Here is an 11044-nt window from a genome sequence, read left to right on the forward strand (position 1 = left end):
TGCCTGGGTAAAGACCATAATTTATTCATTTTATTAATCAATCCAACAGTGAATTTTAGAAGCAGGCACTGGGCATGCAATGACACACGAACACCCCAGTTTCTGCATCTGTAAGAGTTGGCATAGCCATGGACAGCAGTAGAAACGCAGGCAAAAGGGTGGGATTGAGTATGCCAGAGTGTATATCAAACAAAGCTGGACTTCATCCTGGAATATGTTTTATTTCTACTGCTGTCTTCTCTGTAGGTCACTGCAGGGAACAAGGTACCACCCCCAGAGCATCCCATAGGAACTGCAGGAAAACACGGTCAACCTTCTATTCTATTTCCCTGATGCTTGGACACAAGCTATCCCCCAGGCTACCAGACTGCTGCCAGTTTTGAGCTGTGTGACCATGTTCCAGTCTGAGCTAATTTTGTATGTAAAATTGCCTAAGAGTGAAGACGAAATCTTTGACTAAAGCCCAAATATATAAATACCATTGCATTTCCTTCCTCCCCAATTTTGCAATCGTCCAAAAGAACTGTTCATGTTGTGTGGTATAATTAGTTATTTATACCCCTCATGTGGTCTATTGTTCTGAATTAAATTGTCTGCTATAGAGGATTTCTCTTGCACGGTTTATTCTGTCAGTTTGTTGCCTGTTGGAAGCTGTTTGTAAATATGTCCTTGTGAAACCCTTAGGGATATGTCTGAACATACCCAGGGACTGTGGGGGGGAAACAGTTCAGTCTCTGTAGGCCTCTGATGTCTGGTACCCTTTGTTTGAAGGCCCGGGCAATTAGAAGGAACACCAAAATAGTAACAGGAAGGTAGAAATGGAAATTATCTTGGAGATCTAGTTACTAGATCCTAGTGACTCAGTTTTGCCCAAGAGGAAGTCAGTCTCCAGGAAGGGGAAGTGAAACAGCCTCACGCACAGCCTCTTGTGGGTAAGTAGCAGGCAGAACCCTCCTCGGCTGAAGCCTCTAAAGTCTCTCTCTATGAAGCTGTCTAGCATAGAATGCACGATTCCTCAAGGCCTTTCTGGACTTGATATTGTTTCCCCCATAACTACATGGTCCCAGAATGCTCTGCTCGGGCCCTTATGTTTATGCTTCTGCCTCCTGTCAAATGGGTTGGCCATTAGCCATATTGATGGGTTTCTGTTATCATATCGCAATTCAGCCTTCTTTATTGTCATGTTGAAGTCTGAGGCAAGATGTCTCCAAACTTTTCTATAAAAAGAAACTTGTGTTTGAGTGAGGACCTGAAGAGCTCTGCTTCAAGGGAGACACAACTGTCGGGCCTCAGGACAGTTTCTCCTGGTGAATGTGCCAGGCACACTTGGAAAGGAGGGGGGTTTTACTGCCGCTAGGTGCCCCCGTGGATGGTGCTGGTTGAGCTTTGTTGGTCTGTCCAAATGAAATCCATAAATTTTAATCCATAAATTTTATTGTGTAGATTTTGTAGCGTCTCTCTCTCTCTCTCTCTCTCTCTCTCTCTCTCTCTCTCTCTCTCCCTCCCTCCCCACCTCCATGTGTGTGTAAGAATGTATGAGTGCAAGATCCCAATTCCTAAATTGAAATGGGATGGGACTTTCTGGCCAGAAAGGTCAGTTAGGGATGCGTGGCCAAATGACCGAAGCAATCCAGAAGTTCTCCTTCCACATATGTGTGGGCATCACCATACAAACCCTCTGCCAAGGTCCTATTGGAGCCAGACCAGTTCCCATGCTTGGAAATACCATGCAAGGTAGCCAACACTGGAGCACTTAAAAGACACGATCTCCCTATGTTTTTATTCATAAAATCTCCAGATTTTTTCTACAGTGACAGATATTAATAAAATGTATTAGATTTTAAATATTTACTACTTTTATGCCTTTATTTTAAATTATTAAATAGTAATCATACAGAAAGGCTATAACAGATGCCATGTATTTATCATTAGGAAGAGCAGATGCTCACAGTTTTTCTTCTTTGCCTCAGATCTCCATTTTCCTGAAGGAAATCAAACATGACACACATAGTTACAGCCCCCACTTTCCACTTCCTGGTCCTCTCCTTTGCAGCTGGCCCTGTCTACACAGGAGAGAGCTCCCCTGAATATGGTGACAGCATCCTCATGAACGGTTTTGTACTTTTTTCCCCAACCTACTGTATCCATAAGCAAGTTTTTTTTCATGCTGCTTATTGGCTTTTGTAATCAGAGGCGAATAAGACACGTCTATCCTCTTCTGAACCCCTAAATTTGTTATAATATCTGTTCCTTTCTACCTGGATTTTGCTCTAAGCCTGGCTTTTATGTTCCTTTCCTGATGATCTACCTTCCCAGTATTATCCTCCTAGCTAAAGTCTGGTCTGTCTTTGCTAGAAAGAGGGTGGACCCTGCTCTGATGATTCAGCACTGCGTGAGCTTCCGAGCTTGGATATTTCCAAAGCCAACTCATGTGCCCTGATCCCTGGCTGGGACAGCCTACCAGGCTCTGGACTAGATCTGTGAGCCATTGGAGTTGTTCTTGTTGGGTCTGAATTGTTTCATTCAGCATTCCCACACTAATGGAGAGAGTCAGTCCCCATACTGCCTTACCTATTCTGCTTGGATTCTCTAGGTCGGAAGCCAGTGCTCTGAGAGAAGAACGCATGTCAAAGACATCTGGGACTAAAAGGGAGGGGCAGAGAAGTATAGTGAAGATGATTGACAATATATAACATTCTGAAGTTATATAATCTACACGGTGTGATCTAAAATAGCACACACCACATTCAAAATGTCTTCTACGAAATAGTATGTGAACGTTCATATAGCACCTACAATGTGTCAAGTGTTGTGCTAAGTACATTTTATTTTGTTCATTTCTGTTCTTGAGGTTCAGATTCGCCTCAAACTTTCTAAAAATGTAATAGATGACCTCAGGCTCCCCATCCTCCTCCCTTCACCTCCCGAATGCTGGGATTGCAAGCATGAACAAACATGCCTAACATTTTTATTCCAAAATTTTCATAGATGAGAAACAGAGGCATACAGAAGACTATAAGGAAGACCTCTGGGACCCTCCTGGTTATCCCTGGTCTCTTTGGAGCACTCAGCCTCCCGGTTTCCCCTCTTTAGTCTGCTATCTTTATTTGGCCCCTTCTTTGATTGGGTTGTGTTCTCTGAACACTGGCGATCATGCAGTGTGGTGAATGTGCTCTTCCCATTCCTAGGTGGGTTCAACTTTTCATTTCTAAAGCTGGGAATTATTGTCATCTCTAAGTGTCTAAAAATTGAAATAAAAATTTATGCCCTGGCAACGCTGCTGCAGGCATGGACAGCCCATGTATGGTGGTTCTGTTGAACTTGTCCTTATTGGGTTTCATGGTCTAAGTTGATGAGGCTGACTGACCAGATCTCTTCCTCAAGAGGGCACCAGATCTCATTACAGATTGTTGTGAGCCACCATGTGGTTGCTGGGAATTTAAGGCAGGACCTTTGGAAGAGCAGGCAGTGCTTTTAATTACTGAGCCATCGCTTCAGTCCCCGAGATCACAATAATTCCCCCAGGAAGCACTGTGTTTTTTCTACCATGACTGCATTTACTCCTGAATCCTCATCCCACCTATAGGCTTCTTGCTTCTGGATGCATTATGACACTTGGCAGTTTGTGTTAGTCAAATCAAGCACCAGGTTTCCCTGTTATCAGATATTTGTGTATTTATAGCAAGTCCACACTTGCTTATTGTTCCCTTGAAGGCATAGGCATTGTTTACCTCTACACATCAAGTTTGATCACACATGGTTAATACATAATATTTGCTAAATCAGTGCACTAGCTGCTAAGTTAATATTTTTTTTTTCGAGACAGGGTTTCTCTGTGGTTTTGGAGCCTGTCCTGGAACTAGCTCTTGTAGACCAGGCTGGTCTCGAACTCACAAAGATCCGCCTGCCTCTGCCTCCCAAGTGCTGGGATTAAAGGCGTGCACCACCACCACCCGGCTTGCTAAGTTAATATTGTAGTTTGTGAGCCGTCTTACAGAGCCCCACATGTTTTTCATATACAATATTCAAATTTAATCGTAGGAGAATTCCATTCTAAAAACGAGGAAAAACACACAGAGGCTATTTCGTGAGCATGGTTTCTGTGATAGGCATTATTCTTGGAAGTCCCTATACGTACGTTTCATCTCATCTTACTGAACACTATGTGCCAGGCATATCTTTCAGCCCTGTGCACTTAAACTCATTTCATCCACATAGTTACACAGTGGGTACTATTGTTATCCTCTTGGACTTCATGGAATTGAGACACACAAAACCCTAAAAGTGGATCCAAGGCAAAAAATAGAATTCAGACTCTCAATTGGGTACTCCGATTGAAGAGACTCTCAGAGCCCTGTGTTCCTTCCTGAGTCAGCCCTGAAGCACAGCCTCAATAAGCCATGCTATGTCCATTTTCACAGAGAACAAAGCCGAGACCTGGACAGATTGAACAGTGCGTACTGCAGATCAGAGCGGCACCTGCGCTGGTACAAGAATGCTCACATTTGCCTGTTCTCAGAGAAACGCGACAACTGCCAGTTCAGACACATACAGTATTGCACGGCCATGTGAGATTTTTTATTATTGTAGTTCTTCATTTGCTGTGTTCAAAGGATTGGACAAAACTGAGTGGATTTTGGGGAGAATGGGAACTTACAACGCCCAAGATATAGAAATTGTAAGCAGCAAGTGAGAAGCAATTGCAATAATCTCTACGCCCAGTTTCTGTTTCTTTCCATATGCGACTCCATGTTGCCTCTTGATCCGTTGACACTGATGGAAGTCCTGGAGTGGCCAGTGGAAAGGAGGTTAGGACCAAGACGGTCAGCAAAGGGGAGGTGGCACTGGTCGGTACAGGTGATGTGATGGACTCACTTTTCATTGAAAGTCAGACTCACTGACTGAGTTTAGAAGCTTTTACCTAGAGAAAACAACATCTCTCTGAGCCCAAGGCGGACAAGAATGGGAGATGGGGATGTGGGAGACCTAGAGGGGAGGCTGGGGGCAAATACCCAGGTTGCTTACAGCAATCTTTCTCTGCGACTGAGTGGGCTTTACAATTTGACCTAAGGAAGAAATGTATTGACTTCATCTCAGTATCCAGTCAAGCCTGTTTCGGGCTCTCTCCACAGACACTCATCGTCAGATGATGGTGAGCCAGCCAGTTCCTCCCCGCAGGACTCCATTTCTGCTAGGACTCTATCAAATGGGAACAAGGCTTGATGGTGCTTATGCAGCCTGGAGTAGGTCATCCAGTCATGAAAAGGCTTGGCTAACTGTGGCTATGAACCCGAGGTGGGCGTAAGAGGCTGACACGGAAGAAAGTCTGTGTTTTGCCCCTTCAGTAGGTCCTCATCTGGGTTTGTACTGACAGAGCCCTATCGGGATTAACTCACACATAACACACCGGGAAATGGGCAGTTTCCAGCGCAGCCTGTTCCCAGATCGGTTAACTGCCTGCTGGCTTCAGCTGGATTACTGGTGGGATTGGGACTGGGTCTAGGGGGTACAACAGGTAGGTGTCACACCTGGGGAGAAAAGGTGTTCTGACGTGCCGTGAGAGAGGTTCGGATCTGGAGACTTCAGGCTCCAATCTGGTCAGACAGCGAAAGGGGTTGGCAGGACCTCAAACTTCCCCTTAGCCTCACTCTGACTTCCTGGCTCTCCCACCGGCACTTCTCAGAACATGTCCCTGCCTCCATTGCTCCAGCTGTGAATGTAAAACAAGACCCTCCTTTTAAAGATTTTTGAGAAGGCCTAGGACGCTCTCATCTACTCGGTGAGATTACCGAAGAGTGATGAGGAGCTATGAGAAGTCTCTTGGTCTCTGTCCTGCATTCCTGGGCTCAAATCCTTTTAAGCCAGTTCTGGAATCCTCTGGGTGGTGGAGCGCACAAGGATTCCTGTGTGTCAGTAAGCGAGCGTGCGTGACAGAGGGCTTTTAAATGAATCACTTTGTATCTAGCAGGGCCGCACCTGCTCCTCAGCCTCGAAAGGCAGTGGGAGCCACAAGATCATTCAAAAGCGCCGCTTTCCATTCAGGTCTATAATTAGCTCGCCGGCTGCTCACCCCTGGAGCTGCAGGGGTGGGAGTGGGGCAGCCTCGAGGGCGGAGCCGAGCCCCTAAGCCCGCCCCTTGGATTCCACCTCTGGCCATCCCGCCCCGTCTCCTGCACCCCACCCCCAGCGGCATCCTGGAGTTTGCGGGGCTCCACGGGGCCGGATTCCTGGAGGACAAGGCCTATCCACCCTCATCGGGCTCACTCTCCTGCTAAGAAGCCCCTCGAGGGAAGCTGCTCTATTTAGAGTGGCATCCCCCTTACCAGGCAGCCGGCTTCAGCGTCCTGCCCTCCCGGCTACGGCCCGCTCACCCCGCCCAGCTCTCCGGGCCCCTCCCAGCCACCTCTCCCTCTTTGTCGCATTACATAGTAATCTGAGATGCATTGGACGGGCTCCAGGGAACAGAATGTACTTGGCAGAGGCGCGGGGCTTGATGTCTGCAAAATGTCGGAAACTCAGCCAAGAGCTGCTAACTGGGTCATTAACCTCCAAAAGCGAAGCGAGGACTGTAGGCCCTCTCTGCCTCCCTTCATCTCGCCAATAAAAGTGCCTCAGTGTGAAGGGAAGAAAAAGCCCAAGGTTGGCTGCTTTGATTTCTAGGCACTGAAAGCAGACCAGTCTCCCCCCCTCTGTCTGCGCCCCAGCTCCTCCCGCTGCCTCTGCTTGGCACCAGGAGTTTACAAGTGGCCCTTTAAAGGCCCAGGAACCCTGCAGGGCCAAGCTACAGCGTCTGTGGCGATGTCACCCGCTGCCCTTCCCTACCGCACAGCCTCAGACCCATTTTCCTGGGCTGGGAAGAAATAATAAGAGAGGGGGTAAGGCTGGAGGTGGGGTGAAGAAGAAAGTTCTGGTGAAGCCCCCCTCCCCCACTCTTCTACTCCTCCCCTTCCCCTCTTTCCCTCTGTCCTTTCAGAAAGCTGGATGGAAAGTTTATTGTGTTCCATATACGGGGTCTGGTTGATACGTGATTGTCAGTCACGGCTGTCAATCATTTCTCTGCTCTTCAATTCCTGTTTACTCTCTCCTAACCTCCCTCACCAACAGTGAGGTCTTAAGGACCAAAGGAGAAAGCCCCTCTGTGATCCCGTGACCCTTCAGGTCTCTGAAAGCCCCCAAGGTCTAAAGGGAGGCTGAGGGTTCTGGGAAGCAAGCAGAGAGGTCTCACAAGGTTGCTTCCAAGGTGAAATATATAAAAGTAGAGAGCCCCTAAAAGCCATCCCCTTCAGTTGTCTGGGCTTGTTGGACTGCCAAAATGGTACTTCCTATGAAAGTCCAAACCTGCTTCTCCAGTGGTTGGCGAGAGAAACTGCTTGGAAGTGACCAGAGTGGTGGCCTCTTCCTCAGATGAGACTGCCTTACTGAGGGCGAGGACCACTGGCCTGGGGAAACCAGCGGTGGCTGGTCACAAAGCAAACACTGGTTTGGTCAACTATGCTTAGAAACGGAGGACCATTTGTCCACGTCAGTGTCTGGTAATTAGAACCAAAACCAACCTGGCCCTGGGCCTCCTTCTTGTCATTTTTGCCCTGGTCTACTGCGGTCACATCAAATTGACTCTGCCTTTCCCTGCGTATCCTACAGAGGACCCGAGCCTCCTGATAGTCTCTGCCCTCTATGGGCTCCGTTTGATTTCTTATTACCACAAGTTCAAATCCCCTCTAGCCCTCAAACCCCAGCTCAGGTACCCACACCTCTATCTCACTTTACTTTTCTGTTCTTCCTAAAGATTTTTTTCCCTTCTAATGTCCCCGGATAGCCAGGAAGGCTTGGGTTATGTCCCTCTGTGACCTTTGTGCCTGTGTTTCACATGGTGTTGTTGCTCCCTGGGTAGAAGTCATTCCTTGTCACCCTCAACACTGATGGCGAAGGCCGTCCATCCAATGCCTGTCCTGATTTGCCTTCTATCCTCATATGTATCATCTTAAAATAAATCATGAGTAGCTTCTTCCACTAGTTAAAATGCCTGGTTTGTGCTATATATTATACAGCGACTCTACTGAAGGCCCCTATAAAATGGGTGTGTTTATTATTGCTAAAAGTGGTGGATTGCCTTAAAGGGTGTCCTGGGGCTGCGATCCCTACCCCTACCCTGTTTACTAGCCTTCTGGAGACAGGCTCTCCTTTATTCCTTTTCTTCTTCCCTGGGGATGGCCTGCAGGAAGACCCATGACCACTTTCTTCTGACAGGTCTTCCCAGGATTTCAAACTACTCTGATCACACAAGAAGTAGCTCACCATAGCCCCTCTTATGCGTCTCTGCCCCTACAGAGCAAAACTGTCACCAGGTATTAGAGAGAGGGAATCAAATCAGCCACTAGAGAAGAGCATCACCTGGTTTCTGGGATGAGGTTCCCACTTCCAACCTCAGCTGGATGTTTGGCCTTGCCCTATATTTTCAGACAGGGCCACTCTTCTGAATTCTAAAGGCAAGGTTGCTAAAGAAGCCCACCTTTGGGGATGCCTAAGGCTCCTAGTAAAATATATAAACATTACAGGTTCTGCTAGAACTCAGGAAAGACTAAGGCCTGTTTGCATCATGGCAGACACTTAATCAGAAGTGAGCTAGGACAAGGAGCACGAAGCCGAGGACCACATGAAATGTTTGGAAGTAACAGTAGGCAGGATGCCCGGCCTTATGAACGGGCCCCCAGCTCCGGTGTCAGGAGGCCTGGGTCATTTCATCTGACTCAGTTCTTGCTGGGCATGAGTCATGTTCCCTCCTGCGTGCTAGGCCACACTTCCCCTGTCTCCCCTATAAAATGGGCGTGTTTATTATTGCTGCCACACAGGAGGGGCAAGAGGCTTTGAGAGTCCTTGATAATTACACAAAAATATTATTAAAGTAAAAATAAGCTGCGAGTATGTTTTCCTTTTTGCTTTCTGGCAGGGCACAGCTAGAGGGGGAGGTTCCCTGGGGCTACTGCTGTCGTCTCCGGACGCCTGCTTCCCTGGCAGCAGCCTCCTAGGAACTGGAAATGGGCATGAGGGTCTGTCTGCATGTGGAGGCGGGAAGAGGGAATCTGGGCTGCTTGGCTGGGAGCAAGAAACGGAGGACATGAGGAGCCCTTAGGTCAAGAAGAGAAATACGGGATAGGGATGCGGGAAGTGTGTGGAGGACCGCAGTGCTAGGCTGGGCCAGCAAGTTGTTCCTGAGGGTTATGGGATGTCAACACCGGTCATTGAACCAGGCTGTGGCAAGATCTGTAGTGTGTGTCAGTGAGCTCCTGGCTCTTGGATGCAGGGTAGCCATCATCTGGGGACTGTCACCCCAAGCAACTTTGCTCCATCTGAACTTCACTTTTCTTCCTTTTTACAATGCGGGATAGTTCCCTGGTGGTTCTGCCGTGGCATTATTATGTAGTGAAGACGGCAGGGAAACTGCATATGTGCACGGTCCTTGGATGGAAGCAGAGTTAGGGAAGAGGTAACTGGATGTTAGGCACCAAACCAACTCCTGAACCTTGTTCTTTGGGGAGGAAGCCTGACCCAGCTCAAGATCTTAGGTCGATCTAGGAGAATCGTTGGATGTCTGGAGCATGGAGATCTTTATCTAGGCCGAGGCACCGCACATCTGTACTGGTCACTGACCTGTCTAGACCTGCCTATCATCTACTTCCTAGTCTACCTGAGACAGTCATGCTTGAAAAGACTGCTGAGCCTCCATTCTAACCAACCATTCTTTAGCACCGCATCCTGAATTAAAGTCCCAGGAAACTTGATAGTTACATGGGTTGGGAGCCTTGGAACTATCCCTTGGAAGTCCAACTTGATGTCCTAAGTTTGTTGGGGATCCTATGTAGGAGGTTGTAACAGTGCTGTTGGGAGAAAAAAAAATCTCTAAGATAACTAAAGGCCTTTGGGTAAAGATTCATATAAAACCATCACCAAAGTGTTTGGTTTATGCTGGTTTCCTTGGGTTTAAGAATGATTGCGCTTGCGGGCTTGCTTTAGAGTTGGCATCAAAACCACTTGTGCTTTAGATAGTATTGTTTCCAGAAGGCTTACATACACAAGCAAGGGAATGAATAGCTGTCAGCTGGTAAGTGTAGCAAGTAAGGAATTCTATGGGCTATTGAACTGACTTGAAACCAACCTCAACCAACCATGGGATGCCAATGGCTATCAGCTTCCACAGAAAGCATTAAGGCATTATTCATGTGTTTGGAGAGCTGTGTTTGGAGGAAGCAACACATGAAACCAAGGACAACCAGGAAAAGACAACCTAAGCAGTGCCATCTAGGTCATAGGGTTTGTGAGGAGGTGGCAGGGTAGACGTTCCATCTAGCCTGTGTCTCGGGTTCATTCTTCCAGTTACTCTATGACCTTGAGATCCAGAGCTGTTCAATACTGGAAAATTACATGTAGAAGTCAGGCTTTGAAGTTTCTCCTGGTTCCTTCATTCTGATCTTCATTCAGAAATGTCAGCTTTGCTGTTGATTGATGGGTGACAGTCGGCCACTCTATCTTGGAGTCTACAAACGAGGCAAGAGATGATGTCCCCTGCAAGAAATGATGTCCTTATACTGATGTTGACCAAAAGGCTAGCAAAAGATTGAAGGGGTGTGTGTGTGTGGTAGAGGTCTCTGATGAAAGTCCTCATCTCCAAGTTGATATTTTTCACATACTAATGGCAAGCCAAGCCCTTTATTGTATGGCTTTCCCAAGGAAATTTTCAATTTCAATTCAATGTGTTAAAGTCTCAAAGCTCAGAACATAACACGTGAGCAGTATCTCATAGATCCTACAGTTCAGCTCACTTAGAAAAGGACAATGGGGCTTACAAAAGCTTACCCATGGGACCTGACCAAATAACAGAGCCAGGAAGTCTTAGAGCCAAGGCCACATCCGAGATGCCCACTGTTCCTTCCTACTCAGTTTGGTTTGTCTGTTACATTTTGGAGCTTGGTCCTTGGCTATCTATCTATCTATCTATCTATCTATCTATCTATCTATCTATCTATCTATCTATCTATCTATCTATCTA

This window comes from Microtus ochrogaster, chromosome 2, assembly GCF_000317375.1.
Source record: "Microtus ochrogaster isolate Prairie Vole_2 chromosome 2, MicOch1.0, whole genome shotgun sequence".
Taxonomy (NCBI): Eukaryota; Metazoa; Chordata; class Mammalia; order Rodentia; family Cricetidae; genus Microtus; species Microtus ochrogaster.